This window comes from Bos taurus, chromosome 12 (assembly GCF_002263795.3).
Source record: "Bos taurus isolate L1 Dominette 01449 registration number 42190680 breed Hereford chromosome 12, ARS-UCD2.0, whole genome shotgun sequence".
Lineage (NCBI taxonomy): Eukaryota > Metazoa > Chordata > Mammalia > Artiodactyla > Bovidae > Bos > Bos taurus.
Window position 1 is genome coordinate 22,402,903 of NC_037339.1, and position 16,635 is coordinate 22,419,537.

The window sequence follows — 16,635 nt, forward strand, 5'->3', positions numbered from 1 at the left end:
CCGATCCATCCCACCCTCCCCTTCCCACTCTGTGTCCATGCATCCATTATGTCTACGTCTCTATTCCGGCCCTGGAACTAGGTTCATCTGTAATGCCATCTCAGAGTCACTGATGAGATGAGTGTCTCACATATCAGCTGCCTGTCTCACCCTGACTTCTAGTAGGAGAGCCGTGTCTGGCAGATCACACTCTGAATTTACCAACATTTTCCCCTGCTCATGAAGCTGAGCTGACCTGCAGGTTAGGGGCACTTGACCTGAGAATGGAGACTCAAAGGAATCAAATTCTACCTGGCTTGCAGCCTATGAGGTAGCCTGGCACAAAAATCAATGTTCAAACAAGGTCAGAAAATGATTAACTAGGTCAAACAGAATTCTTCTCAGAGAGAATTGAATTGGAGATGTGGGCAAGTGTCCACTAGCTGGGAAGGAGGACCCAAGAAGGGAACTGCACAAGGAAGCTGGAATCCGATCATCATGGAGACTTGGTAAAGGAAGAACTCCAGAGAGAGATTGCTAAGATCCTGTTGTTGGTTGCCCAGTGGACAACCAGGTTGTTAGATGGATAACCAGGTTTCTAGGTGGACAACCAGGTTGTTAGATAGATAACCTGGCTGCTAGGTGAACAACCGTGTTGGTAGATAGACAACCAGGTTGCTAGGTAGACAACCAGGCTGACAGGTAGACAACCAGATTTCTAGGTAGGCAACCAATGTGCTAGGTGGATAACCAGGCTGCTAGATGGATAACCTGGTTGCTAGATGGACAACCTGGTTGCTAGATGGATAACCAGATTGCCAAATGGACACCAGATTGCTAGAACTGCCTTGGACCCCAAGTTGCCCATGCTCTGCTTCCAATGCTATTGGAGGGCCAGATGCATCTTTGTCCTTTGCAGCCAACAAAGCTCAGTGAAGGCTCAGGATTCAGAATGCTTCCACTTGTCTCTCCTGAATTCCCTGTTTCTCCAGCACCCTCGAGGAAACTTCTAGAGGGTATCCCTTAGCACAAAATAAGAGCGTGTCTCTTTTTCCCAACAAACAACACTGTGTGTGGTCTCGATTTACTCCCAACTTCACACATGACCTCATTGATCACAGGAGCCCATGTTCTCAATGTGGTGGAATACAGCAAGAAGTGTGGGGCCAGGTGACAGTCACACAGCTTGCAGGCTGATCACAGTGGTCCATGTGCCTGGTCTGGCTTACATGTATTTGTATAAAATTTTAAAAAATTAATTTCTCACATTGAAGAAGGAGATTCCCCATAAAAATCTAGATTCCTAGATTTCCTGAAAAATTGTGAACAAAAGCCCCAACAGCACTGGGCTTCTTTCCCTGAGTGTGGTCATTCGTCAATGCTGAGTAACGACCACCAGGCCTTCGGCTATATCCCCTGCTTCAGCTCCTCTCTGAAGTATCCAGATAACAGTATTTGATGCACACTTCCTGAGTTGTTTTGCAGATGTGAACCGCCCCCTGAAATGGAAAATATTAACTGCTTGATGATCATGAGCACATAGCCTCAGGCCTCCTGGAGCCTGTTGCCGTTCAGTCACTAAGTCATGTCTAACTCTTTGTGAGCCCATGGACTGCAGCGTGCTAGGCTTCCCTCTCCTTCTCTCTCTCCTGGAGTTTGCTCAGACATGTCCACTGAGTCGGTGATGCTATCTGATCATCTCATCCTCTGCCTCAGGATTGATATTAGCCCCTGTGACTTCACCATCATCAGTGAACCGTGCACAAGCTGACCATACACTCTGCAAGCCTTCCTCACTTGCCCTTTAAAAATGCTCTGCTGAAACCACTTCAGGGAGTGCAGGGCTTCTTTAGGGCATTAGCTGCTTGTCTCCTTGCACAGCCTTGCCATAAACCTTTCTCAGCTCCAAACTCTGACGTTTCAGTTTTTTTTGGCCTCACTGTGCATCGAGACCACGAACTTTCGCTGGAAGCACTTTCTTTTAAAAAATGTCCCCATGGTAATGTTTTTGATGGAATATTATCCTTTGGCCTGTTTCATTTTTCTCAGGGCTGTTTGGAATATCTCATGTGAAATAAATGCTTCAGATTTACATGAGGAAATTTGATTTACAAAAAATAGTGTCATAGCCGTTAAATATTACTTGGTTTGTCTGTGTATAGTCACTGAGAATTATGACTTCTGTTTGCAAACCCATGTGCCTCAACCTGCAACAGCTGAGGTTATTTAAGATCTCAAAATGGACTTGGTTTGTGTTCTGCCTTACCTTGCTAGGAGTCTTGGTAATACACCCATTTCTGTCTTCCTTAAGCTTCCAGATTAGAAATATCTGCTCTTGAGCAAATACTTAATTATTCACTAGGGCCAGTCCTTCTCATACAGCCCTGCCCTGCTCCTGATGGAGGCTAAGAAAATTCCCTTAGATTCACTCACATAAAATATCTCCTCTTCTTTCTCGTATGGCCTCTGGCTTCTTGCTTCCTGCTTTCTTGAAATCTGTAAGTTTTCAGGTGATTTTTGCTTCTCTGGCTTGATCTCTACCTGAATTCCCTTCTGGGTTCAGCCGGCTTGCTTCTTTCACTGGTGGCTGCCATCTTGCTTCTACTCCCAACTCTCATGTTTTCCCAGCCTTCTCTTGCTGGTCAACTCCTCCTCCAGCACGGACTCCCTTCCCTATGGCAACTCTCACAGTGCAGGACTGGGTGTCTCTCTGTTTACAGTTTGCTGCAAGTCTTATTATAGTTATTTGATGGGGAAGGTTTCAATTATACCCCAGCTGGTTCATTCACTTTAATTTATACTCCCACTACCTGCTCTCTTCACTTATACTTCCTATACTTCTAACTATTAGTCACCTATGTGGAAGGAAGATATTGAAAATACCCTTCTGGGTTGACCTGATTGTGTGGTTCTCTTCAGATTACAACTACATATCTGAAAGGAAAGTGAAAATCTGAGGACAGTGGGCATTTGTAATATCGACAATATTGATGGTCTTTGGATCTGGAAGGATCTGGAGAGAATTTAATCTGAACTCTTTATTTTCTAGATGAGGCTTGGAGGAGAGATCTGATTTATTCAGGATCATTTTGCTAGCTAATGTCAGATACCTGTCTCCCTAGATAAGACCGTTTTCATCCCAGAGTATTTATTGACAACATGGTTACTCCTGTATAGTCCTACCTACAAATAAACTATTTATGTGTGTGTGTGTGTGTGTGTATGTATACACTTGAAGAATGTTTCCCAAACCTGTCAGAATCATCTGGGATGCCTTTTTAAAAGCACAGTAATATTGGCTACTTTCAGACACCCTGAAACAGAATCTCTGAGGCTGGGCTCAGGAACTCAAGGTCTTTCCTGAGGATACTATTTTGTATAATTCTCTCACCCTCCCCCTCTCTTTTTTTCTTCCATCAAGTACTACATTTTCTAAGACTGGCTGTTATCAGCATGAAGGGGACCCCAGGTAGGCTCACCACACTATGTTGTCAGGGTAAAAACCAGAAACCCAGGGCAGAGAGGTACACATGTAGCAGCTTGTATGTGGCCCTGAGCACGAGGTCCTGTATCTTTAAGCAGAGCTCTGCAAGCTTAGAGGCTGGCTTTGCTTGCTCATCTATGCGGAGGCGGCCACCATCCTGTGAGCAGTACCTGGGCTTGTGGGAGTTCTTTGGGGAAACTGCCCCGTGAGTCAGGCCTGCAGAGGGTTGTGGGGCAGAGTTCTCAGCATGCTCAGTGGTGATTCAGGGGCCCAGCTGAGACCTCGGCAGGAACCGAGCCTGCCCTGAGTAATCCATTCTCCCTGGTCCGGAACTGGCCCTGTCTGGCTGGTAGGGAGTGGTCCTGACTTAGATAACCACACCATCACCAGCAGTGATCAAAAAGATGCCCACAGGATCAGCCTCCTGGCATCAGCCGTGGCATGTGGGCACAAGGAGAACTGGGGAATAGTGGGTTGAAATGGTCTGAGGAGACCAGGTCTCCAATGAACAAGCATATTCACTATGGCATTAGGGCTAGAAAGACCACACATTCACTGGGTGTATCCACAGGAGTTACTCAGCAGCGTGATACATGGGGGGCTGGAGACGTAAATCCCTTCTTGTGTTTAGGGATTGAAAGTCCCCTCTGTGGTCAAGGATTTGGGGCAGTCTTATGTGAAAGTAGTGAGAGTGACCCAGTGGCTTCGGGGCTGCCTCCCAGCCCTGCCCTGGACCACAGATGCATCAGCCTACGGTAGTTCAGTAGCTCTTTAGTCTTGATCCTCAGAAGGTAAAATATTGGCCTCCTTCTCCCTGCAGATGTTCAAGGTGGGCTCAAGAGCTTGTAATGATTCCTCTTCTCATTTCATGGTTCTGATGGCCCCCAAAGCCTTGCTGTCTTGCAGCCCAACCAGAGGTCAAAGAATAATGCAAGAAACCCCATTTCCCTCAGATTATCCTGGAATCACTTTCCCTTGGAGCTGGAAGAGGACCTAGGCCACCTCCCATCCCTGAATCACTGAGAACCCTGGAGTCCCAGAGCAAAGGGTAGATTCCAAGTGGAACAAAAAGGTCCCCTTGAGCAAATGCAGCCAGAACCATCACAGCTTTCCAGGGGCATGAGGAGATGCAGGGCATGTAATCTGTAAGTGTTTTTGTTTGTTTTAACCTGAAATCCTCCATACTTTCTTGTTGGAGAGCATGTCCTGGAAGAACAGCTTGCTAAGTTCTGGTCCATGTTGAAGGGGCATTGTGAGCATTTTGGTGGAACTGCAGTAGCCAGTAAGTGACATGACCTCTTGGCCATGCTCTCTGCTCCCCATCAGTTTCTCTACCACCCAGCACAGGTGGGACCAGTGGATGTGTAACCTTGAGTTGAGAGGAACCATGACCTGTGGTAGCCTGGTCACATATACAGAGACTGGGGTTATTGTAAGAAATGAGGAGTAATTCAGGAGAAGTTTTCTGTTAAGAAACCACAAAGGGATTTTTCTACCTGGATATTAGAGCTGGAGACAAGTTAACTCTTAGAACATTGACACTTAGAAGTCATGGACCTGGTGCTTTGCCATTGTAGGGACTTGGCCAGCTCTTGGATTTCTGCTTCTCTCTATACGTAAGCTTTATCTTTTTCTCCCCCTACTTTTGACCTAATGTAACCCCTCCATATTGTATCTTTGGGGCTTCCCTGGTGGCTCAGTGTTGAAGAATCCACCTGCCAAGCAGGAGTGTAAGTTCAATCCCTGGGTGGGGAAGATTCCCTGGAGAAGAAAATCACAACCACTCCAGTATTGTTGCCTTGCAAATCCCATGGACAGAGAAGACTGGTGGGCTACAGTCCATGGGGTCACAAAGAGTCAGACATGACTTAGCGACTGAACAACAACAACATTATTATCTTCTACTTAATCATGTTTCTACTTCCTCACAATTTGGCTTGCTCTTGACTTCAGCTGGCTCAAGGCTATTCATGGTCTTACCCACTGCATCTCAGCCCCTGTGGCAAACAGCCTGAGAATAGGCATTATTTTCCAATTCAACAACCTATGAGTGAGGATCTAATTTGCCCAGCAGATGCCTGTTTTGAGTGCAGATTTTTTTTAGAGAAACATTACTTTTTTAAAAAGATTATTTTTAATGTGGACTGTTTTAAAAATCTTTATTGAATTTTTTTTACAATATTGCTTTTGTTTTAAGTTTTGGCTTTTTGGCCTTCAGGAATGTGGGATTGTAGCTCCTCTGATCAGGGATTGAACCTGCACCCAATGTGTTGAAAGGCAAAGTCTTAACCACTGAGCCATCAAGGAAGTCCCCTGCAACTCTCTCTTAATTTTGTGTCTCCCCCATCAAACTGTGTCTTATTCATCTTAGCATCCCCAGTGCCCAGCCCAGTGCTGGAACCAATGCCAAGTACTAAATTTGGGGGCAAAGCAAATTATCAGTTCAGTTCAGTCATTCAGTTGTGTCCAACTCTTTGTGACCCCATGGACTCCAGCACGCCAGGCTTCCCTATCCATCACCAATTCCCAGAGTTTGCTCAGACTCATGTCAATCGAGTCAGTAATGCCATCCAACCATCTCATCTTCTGTTGTCCCCTTCTCCTCCTACCTTCAATCTTTCCCAGTAGCAGGGTCTTTTACAATGAGTCAGTTCTTCATAACAGGTGGCCAAAGTATTAGAGTTTCAGCTTCAGCATCAGTCTTTCCAATGAAAATTCAGGACTGATTTCCTTTAGGATGGACTGGTTGGATCTCCTTGCAGTCCAAGGGACTCTCAAGAGTCTTCTCCCCACAGTTCAGAAGCATCAATTCTTTGGCACTCAGCTTTCTTTATAGTCCAACTCTCACATCCATACATGACCACTGGAAAAACCATAGCTTTGATGAGTTGGACCTTTGTTGACAAAGGAATGTCTCTGCTTTTGAATATGCTGTCTAGGTTGGTCATAGCATTTCTTCCAAGGAACAAGCACCTTTTAATTTCATGGCTGCAGTCACCATCTGCAGTGATTTTGGAGCCCCCCAAAATAAAGTCTGTCACTATTTCCACCATTTCCCCATCTATTTGCCATGAAGTGATGGGACCGGATGCCATGATCTTAGTTTTCTGAATGTTGAGTTTTAAGCCAACTTTTTCACTCTCCTCTTTCACTTTCATAAGAGGCTCTTTAGTTCTTCTTCACTTTCTGCCATAAGGGTGGTGTCATCTGCGTATCTGAGGTTATTGATATTTCTCCTGGCCATCTATAATATATGAAGCAAATTATATACAAATGCAAAAATGGTGGAGAAAGGAAGAGGGAGGCTTGGAAACCTAAGCAGGCATGAAATATAAGATCCAGGGGTCATGGTGAAACATGAGCACTGCTGAATATCTCCATTAATGTTGATTTAGAATATGATGCATAGGATTCAATACAATTTCTTGTAGTGTTCTCAGCATTGGCTAAATCTTTATTTTACCTAGTCTGTTTCTACATTTTTTAATCAAAGAAGAAGAAAGGAAAAGCAGAAGATGCTAGAGAAGATTGGAGTATGCAAGGTGAAAAGAAAGAACAGAAGGGATGTAAAATAATAGTTGGATTCTTTAGTTTGGGAATCAAAAAATCAGGCTAAGGATTGATTTTTTCAATGCAGCCTCAGAATCCAAGGCAACAGATGTGTGGACTCTCCTTTTATTCCAATGTCACAATTAAAATCAGAAAGAAAAATGGGGAAGCAAAAATTGTTGGCAGGTTGATTGCCAAGCAACTGATCGAATTGCAAGGGTCCAAGTCAATTCACTCTTCTTAACAACAAAATAATTGGACTGTGTCTGAACTATGTGAAATTATCTCCATTTTAAAGATACTAAATGGATTTGATTATTCAATAATCAGTGCACTGCTCAGCATTAGCAAGTTATAGCAGCCAAAATAGCTGATTTGACTCCAAAAATGTCAACTTGGCAGCACCCTGTAAACACTCTTAGGCTTTGTAGGAGAATGGGCTCCCGAGCCAGAACTTGAGCTACCACTTTACCCAGAGAGACAGTGGGTATGAAAGTCACTTGGCTTCCTCTGGGAAAATGGGAAGTTGCTTGCTCTTACCCCCCTCACTGAACTGTAGAAGACTCATCCAGTCATTCAAAAATATGCTTCAGTGCAGTTCTGACATCAACCATCCAGGGTTACCACAGACTCCATAGGGAGAGGACACTGTCCTCCTAAGACTCCTTTCCCTTCCAATACCAGCTCCATGTTCCAGGGTCCCCAGGCCACTTCTGAACAACTGGCTACTGATTTTGGGGTTCTCATGACCCTCTCAGATTTGATAATTTAGTAGAACAACTCACAGACCTCAGGAAAGCTCTCTCCTTATACATTTACTGAGTATGAAAATCTGGACCAGCCATAAGACACCTATAGGGTAAGACCTGGGAGGATCCCAAATGCTGAGCTCCTGAGTCTTCTCCATGTCTTCTCTGTATAGAATCAGGATGTATCCTGGTACATTGATACATTCACCAACCATTTGGGCCTCAGAGTCCATAGTTTTTATTGGGATTTCATTATGTAGCCACAATTGACCGTATCATCAGCCAGTTGTCTGAATTCTATCTTCAGCCTCCCTCCTCTCCTCGGAAGTCAGGAATTTGGGTTGATATCATATGGCTCAAAGCTCCAACCTCAAGTTACATGGTTGACATTTCTGGCATGGCCAGCGTCCCCCTTGAGGTCACCTAGTGGCCCACATGAGTCACCCCAGCAGCACCAACTCAGGTGTGGTCCCCCACTATCTTCTGGTGAGACAGGAGACTCCCAAACTTCTGTGACTGCTGCCACTGCCCGCAGAGAGAAGAATAAAGTTTGGGTGGTATTTCTGCTTCGTAACCTGTGTCCCAGTGTCTTGCCCTTTCACCTCCATCCTTTCGCTTCTCCTACCATACTCCCCTCAGCTCTCACATGGGGTACCCAGAGCTGCAACATGGGGAAGTATCTCTGTCCTCCTTTCTTGATCACTTCTTTCTGATTCAAATGATCTATGTCTCAGGAAAAATGGCAGTGGAATGTTCATTCCATTAATAGTCCCCCAAATAAATTGTTCTTTGGTGTATTTCCCAAGATCTGTGTTGGGCTGCTTGGTCTGTGCTTACCTTCATTATCACCGTCACCACCACCACCATCGTCATCAATTACCCTCCACCGTCTACTTCTTGAAAGTCACCCAAGACAAGTGCCCTACAAATACTGATAGGAAGCAGCCTTCTGTGTTTTCACCCAGAAAGGAAACCATGCTTTGGGAAGTGAAGTAGAAAACAGACCAGTAGGCATAGCAGGCAACATGCCTGAACCCCGTGGCACTGGGAGGTTGAAGGAGGAGAGAGCAGGCAGGAAGGATGTGAAACATCGGTCTTCCTGCAGACAGTTGGTGAGGCCAGGCCAGCTGTCCACCAGAACAGGCCAGAACATGGTCTCCTGGGGGACAGGTCTGCTGGGGCAATTGTTTGAAAACGGAATTATAGAGGAAGTATGACAACAAGAGGGATGACGCTGGCCCCTGCCCTCTTGTCTTCCCAGACACAGGAAAATCATGGAGCCAGGACACGGGCTGCTCTGTAGCTTGCCAAGCTCACAGGGCAGGTGGTTGCATGGGACATGCACAGCTCCTGTATTCTCTGGTGTTGGGTTGATCATCACAGAGACAGAGGGAGACCCCTTGTTCTCTTAGCTTCCAGGTCTGGGATAACATGGTACTTTGGGGCCAGTAGACTTGGGTTTGATTACTGTCTCTGGCTCTCCTGATAGCTAGCTGTGTTATGGTGGGTGTGTGGCCTGGCTTACACTGAGCCTTGTTTACCATGTGTCAGGCTGTCTTCCTCCTATTGTGTAGCGAGGGTTAGATGAGATGATAGACAGGGAAGCTGTATGATACCCAGCACATTTAGCCTGTTTCCCTTCCTCTCTCTCTTGTCCGTAGGTTCCTGGTGCCACCATCCTCTGCACAGCATCCTGTACCTGTAGATTCTGCAGAAGCTCCTGCTTCATTTCCTGCTGGAATGGAATGATTCAGGATCCCCCACTGTCCATCATCCCTGAGGGGGAGCAGTACTGAAGAAGAGCTTCTCATGTTCCCCTTGACTCACCCCTATGGACTTTGCTGGACTAAAAGAAGGTTGGCATTCATGCACTGTAATTTCATTGACACCAAAAAAAGCCTTTCCTTCACTCCCCTCACTTCCCCCAAACCCCAAGAAAACAAAAACAAACCCTCCCCTTTGTGTTAACCTGCTGATATACAACTCTTGGGGTTTTGTTCTTTTAAATCATCTAAATGCAAATTTTCTTAGAAGTCATGATATTTAGAGCCTGAAATTTGTCTGTCTGAACAAATAAAAGAGTCTCAATCTCCCCTCTGAGGTCCCTGTGTGAGGGAGGGCCTTATATAATTGCTGAGGAGAAAAAGCAGCCCAGACTCTACTTAACCTACTTCTACAGTTTTGTTTTGAGCCCTTTTCGAGAGAGAGTGCAAGACCAGTTTCTCATCAAACCCACAAAACTCATATTCTCAGACTTGGAGTTTTTTCTGTCCCCACCCCTACCTCACCCCACTTCCTCCCCACCTCTGTACTCCACCGTGGCAGGAAGGAAAGATGGGACCTTTGCTGAGGGCTCAGGAGTGTGGTCTCAGAACCAGGGGGCCTGCCTTTCCATCTAAGCGCTGACCCTCTCCAGCCATGTGACCTTGGACAAGACACATACTCTGTCTGGGCCTCAGTTTCCTCATTTATATATTTTGGGAACAAAAATAGTTCTTATTTCATAGGATTCGTTAAAGGTTTAAGAATTAGTGCATACAAAACGCTTAGAACTGTACTCAGAACCTAGAAAGCATCATCCACGTAGTCAGATAACAGAGAGGAAAGCCCTGGTGTTGGCATCAAGCCACCAGGGTCCGTACCCTGGTGCTGCTGCTTATGACTGTGACCTTCAGCTAGAAACCCAAACCTCTCCGTCTCAGTTTGCTCCTTTGTAAAAGCAGAATGTGTGCTAAGTCGCTACAGTTGTGTCTGACTCTGTGCAGCTCTATGGCTTGTAGCCCACCAGACTCCTCCGTCCATGGGATTTTCCAGGCAAGAATACTGGAGTAGCTTGCCATTTGCTTCTCCAGGGGATCTTTCCAACCCAGTAGACGAACCTGTGTCTCTTATGCCTCCTGCATTGGCAGGCAGGTCCTTTACCACTAGCGCCATCTAGGAAGCCCGTAAAGGAGGATAATAGTAACCGTATCAGGGGATTGTTGAGAAGTTTAAATGAGTTAATATTACAAAGCTTTTCAATCAAACACACCAGGCACCAGTGAGCACTCAGTGTAATTATTATTTTACTCTATAGCATGTTGACATTGTACAAGGTGGTCACCTGTCAAAGAGGCAATGGGGTGATGTGATACCTGTGATATTGTTTCATAATGAGATAATATGAAATGTGGTCCAGAAAATAGCCACTTCTATTTATCACTTCACACACAAATAGTTGTTTTCAAAAGCTATTAATACAGTTTCAGTCACTAGCTCCTGATCTAAGACCTCTCCCTAGAGATTCCTCCAACTTGAGTCCCATACCCCCGACTTCTCCACCCATGCGAAGTCCTTTTTACCCAGCTCACTGCCTCCCGCCTCCTGCCTGAGTCTGTGTGTTAGCCATAATTGCTTCACAAAGTTATATGACTCAAAAAACAGAACAGCATATTGAATGGGAAATTAAACAACACATAAGTTGGTTTCATCACATCTTGCAAGGGTCCTGGAGTTTTCCACATGATTTGATTCCAGCTCAAAAATTGCATTAGGGCTTTGGTAAAGGCTGCTAAAATTTACCTGTCTTGTTGTTTGGAGGAGTGGTTTTCTGATGATCTCAGAGTCATGAGTTGTCTGTTAGCTCCTCCCCTAATAGTGCTACTAAAAGTGCACAAGTATCATAAGTCTTGGGAATTGGTTTATCCAGTGGCCACAGGGCATCACACAGATTTTGGAGAACTGGGGTATCTAGAGGAGGGAGGGTCTGGATGTTCCTGCTGGCGTTCTCAGTGTAGCACTGGATGGTGTAGATGGGCTGCTTCAAAACTACAGAGCTGCAGAGAGAGAAGCAGACCAGTCATATGTCGTTGAGAAAGGATTGGACGGATATGGTGAGAGGCTATGGGCTTCCCAGGTGAAATTAAAAGATGTAGAAGTAAAGGCCCCGTGCTGTAAGCAAAGGAGAGAAATAGGGAGAAGAAGGTAGGTTGCAGTATCACTCAGAGCTGGAGCTTTGCCATGCAGACCCAGTCAATGTCCAGAAATGCAAGGCAACTGCAGATGCTGGTGAAATGATAGTTTCAAGGAACAAGCCTGAAAACAGGCTCAGGAAGCTAACAATACTCCTTCTGTCTCCTTGTTTACCCCAAGGAAGCTCAAGGGAAAGAAATTACCATGGAAGAAATTATGCCTGTCTTGTAATCATTATTATTTAACAGATGAGATCCCCTTTCCATTTAAGCTCCAATTCATAATTATGAAAAACAATGTATTTAACTTCAGATGTCACCTTGTCCTTGTCTTGGTGTTATGCATAAGTTCAAAGTTTTGGGAACTCCAGAATTTTTAGGTGACCACCTAGCCCCCACCATACCAATCAGGCATTCCCCCAGGGACCTGGGTGGGGGAGGGGCAGCATGGTATTTTATCAAAGGGAGGAGGGGACATTTACCCAGACCTGCTGAGGGGTGGTCACCCAGGTCTCCATAGACATGACAGAAGAAAGGCCAGGAAGTCCCTTAAGAAGCAAGCATTGTAACGTGTGGTGGAGAATATGACCCCACTTACCATCAACCTCCGCCCCCCTCAAAAAAAAATTAAGAGTAGGCAAGAGAAAGAGATTTTTTTTAGCCATATCCCATGGTACTGGGGACCTCAGTTTCCTAACCAGAGATCAAATCCATGCCTCCTGCATTGGGAGCATAGATTCTTAACCATTGGACCTCCAGGGAAGTCCTCAAGAGATTATTTTTTTAAAGAAATAGGTTGGGCTGTGGTCTAATAGGAGTCAATTGATTGGATGAAAAATTAAGAACATAGCGAATGAGGTTGTGGTGCTACAACCTCACTGGATTTAATCTTCACCGAACCTTCACTGAATTGCAAAAATCATTTTTTCTGGCTGTTGGTGGTGGTGGCAACGCAAGTGGGAATTGTTCTCTTGCCCTGGTTTGGGGCACCCCTTCCGTATAACTGATGGAAGAAGAGCTCCAGCCTGGCGGTGACACTGCCATTTCTTGGGAGGCCAAGATGCTCCAAGAACTTGCCCTCTGATTCACCTCGAGAATGTTCTGGAAAGGCCTCTCCTATTTGTCTGCTACGAGATAGAAGCTCCTTGAGATGGTTTGTCCATTTATGAACCACAGAAACATGCATGTAGCTCAAGTGTCATCCTCACTTTGAACAGAAATGAATTAGAACTCATACAAATATATTGTGAAAAATAAAAATGGTATGTGTACAGTACATTATGGCTCATAAGGTAATTCCTCTCGTTACCATATTTAATCATCTCAAAAATTCTTTGTAGTCAGTTGGTATTCTGAGTTAAAAACAACTCCTTAGCTTGATAAGTTATTTAGCTTGAAAATATAATTTTTTATCATATTAATTTGATTGAACTTTTCTTTTGCTTTCCTCAGTATTTCTGAGACATTTTCATTTCACTCTCCTCCTCCTAAAACCTTCAATAGATTTCTAGAATTAAATAAAATCTCTCATACAATGCCTGCCATGCTTAGATTCAAATCATTCTTCCAACTGTATTTCCTCATCTCATGTCCTTTGAAGTACAATTCTGTGCTCTCTCTCTTCTTCCTCTTCCAGTCCCATTCTTGTCTTCTCTTCTCCTGGCTTCTCTGCTTTTAACAAGGCTTGATTCTAAACTCTGACCACTTGTTAAAGGCTTTGCTTAGACACCACCTTCTTAAAAAGATCATTCTTGCCATCATATTCACATTTGGCTGTGATCCCTTCGATCTCAAGGTTCCCAACATAAGTAAAATCCTTGTTTCAAAAACTATGTCAGAATGGTGTCGAAAGTATTTAGTGAAATATCTTAGTAGGTTATAACTTCTTGAAAGCTGTGGCATTCTTCTTTTTAGTTCAAAACCTAGATCAAGTATTAGTTCCACCATGAAATTCTTTTCTACAGGCACTTCATCATTCCCTTCTGTCTCCACCACATCCTTTTTAAACGTTAGTAACATCTTATGGAAAAACTCAGAGCTTACTTTTTGGCCAATATAATACTCCAAGCAGATGTGCTTATCACATTGTATCGAAATGGCTGGTTTTGATGTTTATCTTCCCTAATAAGTTGTAAGCAATGCAGAAGAGCAGCCACAGCGCCTGGGTCTAAATCCCCAATCTGGTATTTAACAGCAGTGTGACTCTGGGCAAGTCACTTAACCTCTCTGTGCTTTGGTTTTCTTATCTCTAAAATAAAGATAACAATAGTACCTACCTCACAGAGTTGCAAGGATTAAATGAATTAGCCCAGTTAAATGCTGATCAGGAGAGAGTAAGCAACTTAATGTACTTTATTGTTCTTTGTATTATTATTGACAAGGACAATGCTTAAATAGGCATAGGGCAGGTGTTTGTTGAATAAAAAAGTGACTACATGAGGGAAAGTGTATACAATGGTTCTTTCTCACAGATTCTAAAGTCATAGACTGCCTCACAGCAATTAATATGAGGCTTAAAATAGGTGATCAATAAATACTTGGGAGCATGCTTTATAATATTAATCCAGTGGCTGGCAGGTTGAGAAAGAAAGGAACTAAATTACACAATGCATTAGGCTCATATAAAATACATGGTCACACAGGATTTTACATTAAGGTTGTGAAATACATTGCCCTTTTGTTTTAAAGCTCCCAGCTGGGAAGATTATTTAATTTGCATGGTTGGTATTAACCAACTTTGGGCTTCCCTGGTGGCTCAGTGGTAAAGAATCCACCTGCCAATGCAGGAGGTGTGGATTAGATCCCTAGTCGGGAAGATCCCCTGGAGAAGGAAATGGCAACCCACTCCAATGTTCTTGCCTGGGAAATCCCACGGACAGAGGAGCCTGATGGGCTACAGTGCTTTGGTTTGCAAAAAAAGTTGGATATGAGTTAGGGACTAAACAACAACAACAACAAGCTCTCTCATAACATGGGGGAAATTCACAAGGTAGATATCAGCTTGGATCATGGGGGCAGCCAGAAACATGCAACAGGAGCTGAAGATGGACACTGAGATTCTGTGGTCCCTATGGGGTGGGTGCAGACTCCAGATTTGCCACTGGAGACAAGTGTAGGGAATCTTATTACTGATCTGGTCCATCTGTCCTCAGCAACCTGGAGGAAGTCTCCTGCCACACTGAGGATTTGGTAGAAAGACTGAATCAATGAATTTTTTTTTTTTTTTGGAGGATTTCAAGAAAGCAGATTAGGGAAAAAAGCTCTTTCAGCCGATTAATCAGGCAGGTATGGGGCTATTTCACAGTCCAGCAAACACGCATGCGCAGGTCAACGACCACGCTGCAAAAAACCAGGGGACCTGTTTTTTCAGGTAGAAATGCTTACACTGGTTGCTTCCCCTCCCTCCCGGGTTTGTCACTCAACTTTCCTAATTCTGCACTGGAGGGTTTTTTTTTTTTTTTTTTCCCGCCCTCCTCTCGGCTTTTTAAAGTAACATCGGTGGAGCAGCTAATGAGGCGGTGGAAACCAAGCTGGTCGGTTCTAGGTTGCTAATGACTCCATTCCCGGGAGCCTAATCAAAGATTTGTACATTTAATTGCTGTCAAGTCAGCTCCAACCACCTGCCATTTCTGCAGCACCTGAGCTCGTGGCTCGGTAGCCCCTGATTCTAAATGAATCCATTACCATTTCTAGAGGCCAGAAAGCCAGGCTGCTGGGCAACCCTGAAGGAAGTTTATCTGGGATGGCAGGGACTACAGACACTTCGGAGAGGTGTCACTGACCTAACTGGATCCACAGTGGAGGAAATGGTGATTTACTAGAATCAATTTCTCCTGCTTCTAGCAGTGAGGGAAAGGGTGGGTGTGGTGAGGATGGGGGTGTTGTGATGCTTTTATCCTTAAGGATGACTTAATTTTCATCCCCAACACAACATCCAGGTTGTGTCCTGGATCAATATTCTCTTGGGATGCTTTTCAATTAAAATAACAACTGTTTTATTCTCTTTCCCAAATTCATGTTGTCATTCTGCTCTGGGCTTTTGTGGTGATTTGAGGAAAAAGAAAGCAGTTTACTCTGGACCTGAGTTTAACCTAATGATGAAACAGGTTACCTTATGGGGATAGAAATTAGTTAGAAAAGAAAATTTTGTTTAGCCATTGTTCTAATTGCAATAAGAATTCTTTAAACTCATGGCCTACATACACTCTGACTTTCACCAAGAACTTGATTGGCTGCGCCTACCAGTAGGTAGTGAGAAGGAGCCACTGAGCCTGAGAACTTATGTATGAAAAGAAGGGCTTATTTTCTTTACCTTCCCATCACAGGCAGACATATCATGTACAAAGGAAGAAGACATAACAGGCCGACCAGGGTTGGACAGGTACAGTGTTTTGACCTATAGACAAATAGTCCCTCCCATCTGAGAATTCCCTCAGTTGGAATATGGCTAATTGCATTTGAGATTTATTGTCACTTTGGGAGAACAACCATTCAAGCCTGTTTAGGGCTGAGGGCTTTCCCAGTGTTAAAACTTAGAATTCTACACAAAGCGGGACTTGGTTCGTCCCCTCTCCCTTAAGCAGAATCTGCAGTAAGAAAGGCAAATTGTTCATTCAGATTTACAAATAAAACGAAGGTAAATACTGTCAGGCTGTAAGCGCTTTTTCCATACCCTTGCCAAAAAGAGAGGGAACTAAGGTATTTAGGTTGGTAAATATTCACTCATGAGCCCTAGCTTGTCTTCAACAAATACTTGCTCTGGGCAACTTTAGAACTGGACACACTTCTCATTATTGACTGAGAGGAAGGAGGTTTTCTTTTTTATTTCTTCAGGAAAGAAATTTGGTAAACTTGACCTGATTAAAAAAATAATAATAAATTAGGAGACCAAAATACCTCCATCATTTCACTGCAGCCTAGAGCT

General features: G+C 44.2%; 1 long non-coding RNA gene across 3 annotated transcripts in view; it reads left to right on the top strand.

Moving 5' to 3' along the window:
• LOC132346745 (uncharacterized) overlaps window positions 1-12,987 on the top strand; it is a 300,409-nt gene extending 287,422 nt beyond the window's left edge. For all 3 annotated transcript variants that reach the window (XR_009496684.1, XR_009496683.1, XR_009496682.1), the window contains one exon: window positions 9,423-12,987. This is a non-coding gene — a long non-coding RNA (uncharacterized lncRNA). The remainder of the gene's footprint in view (window positions 1-9,422) is intronic.
• Window positions 12,988-16,635: the final 3,648 nt, after the last annotated feature.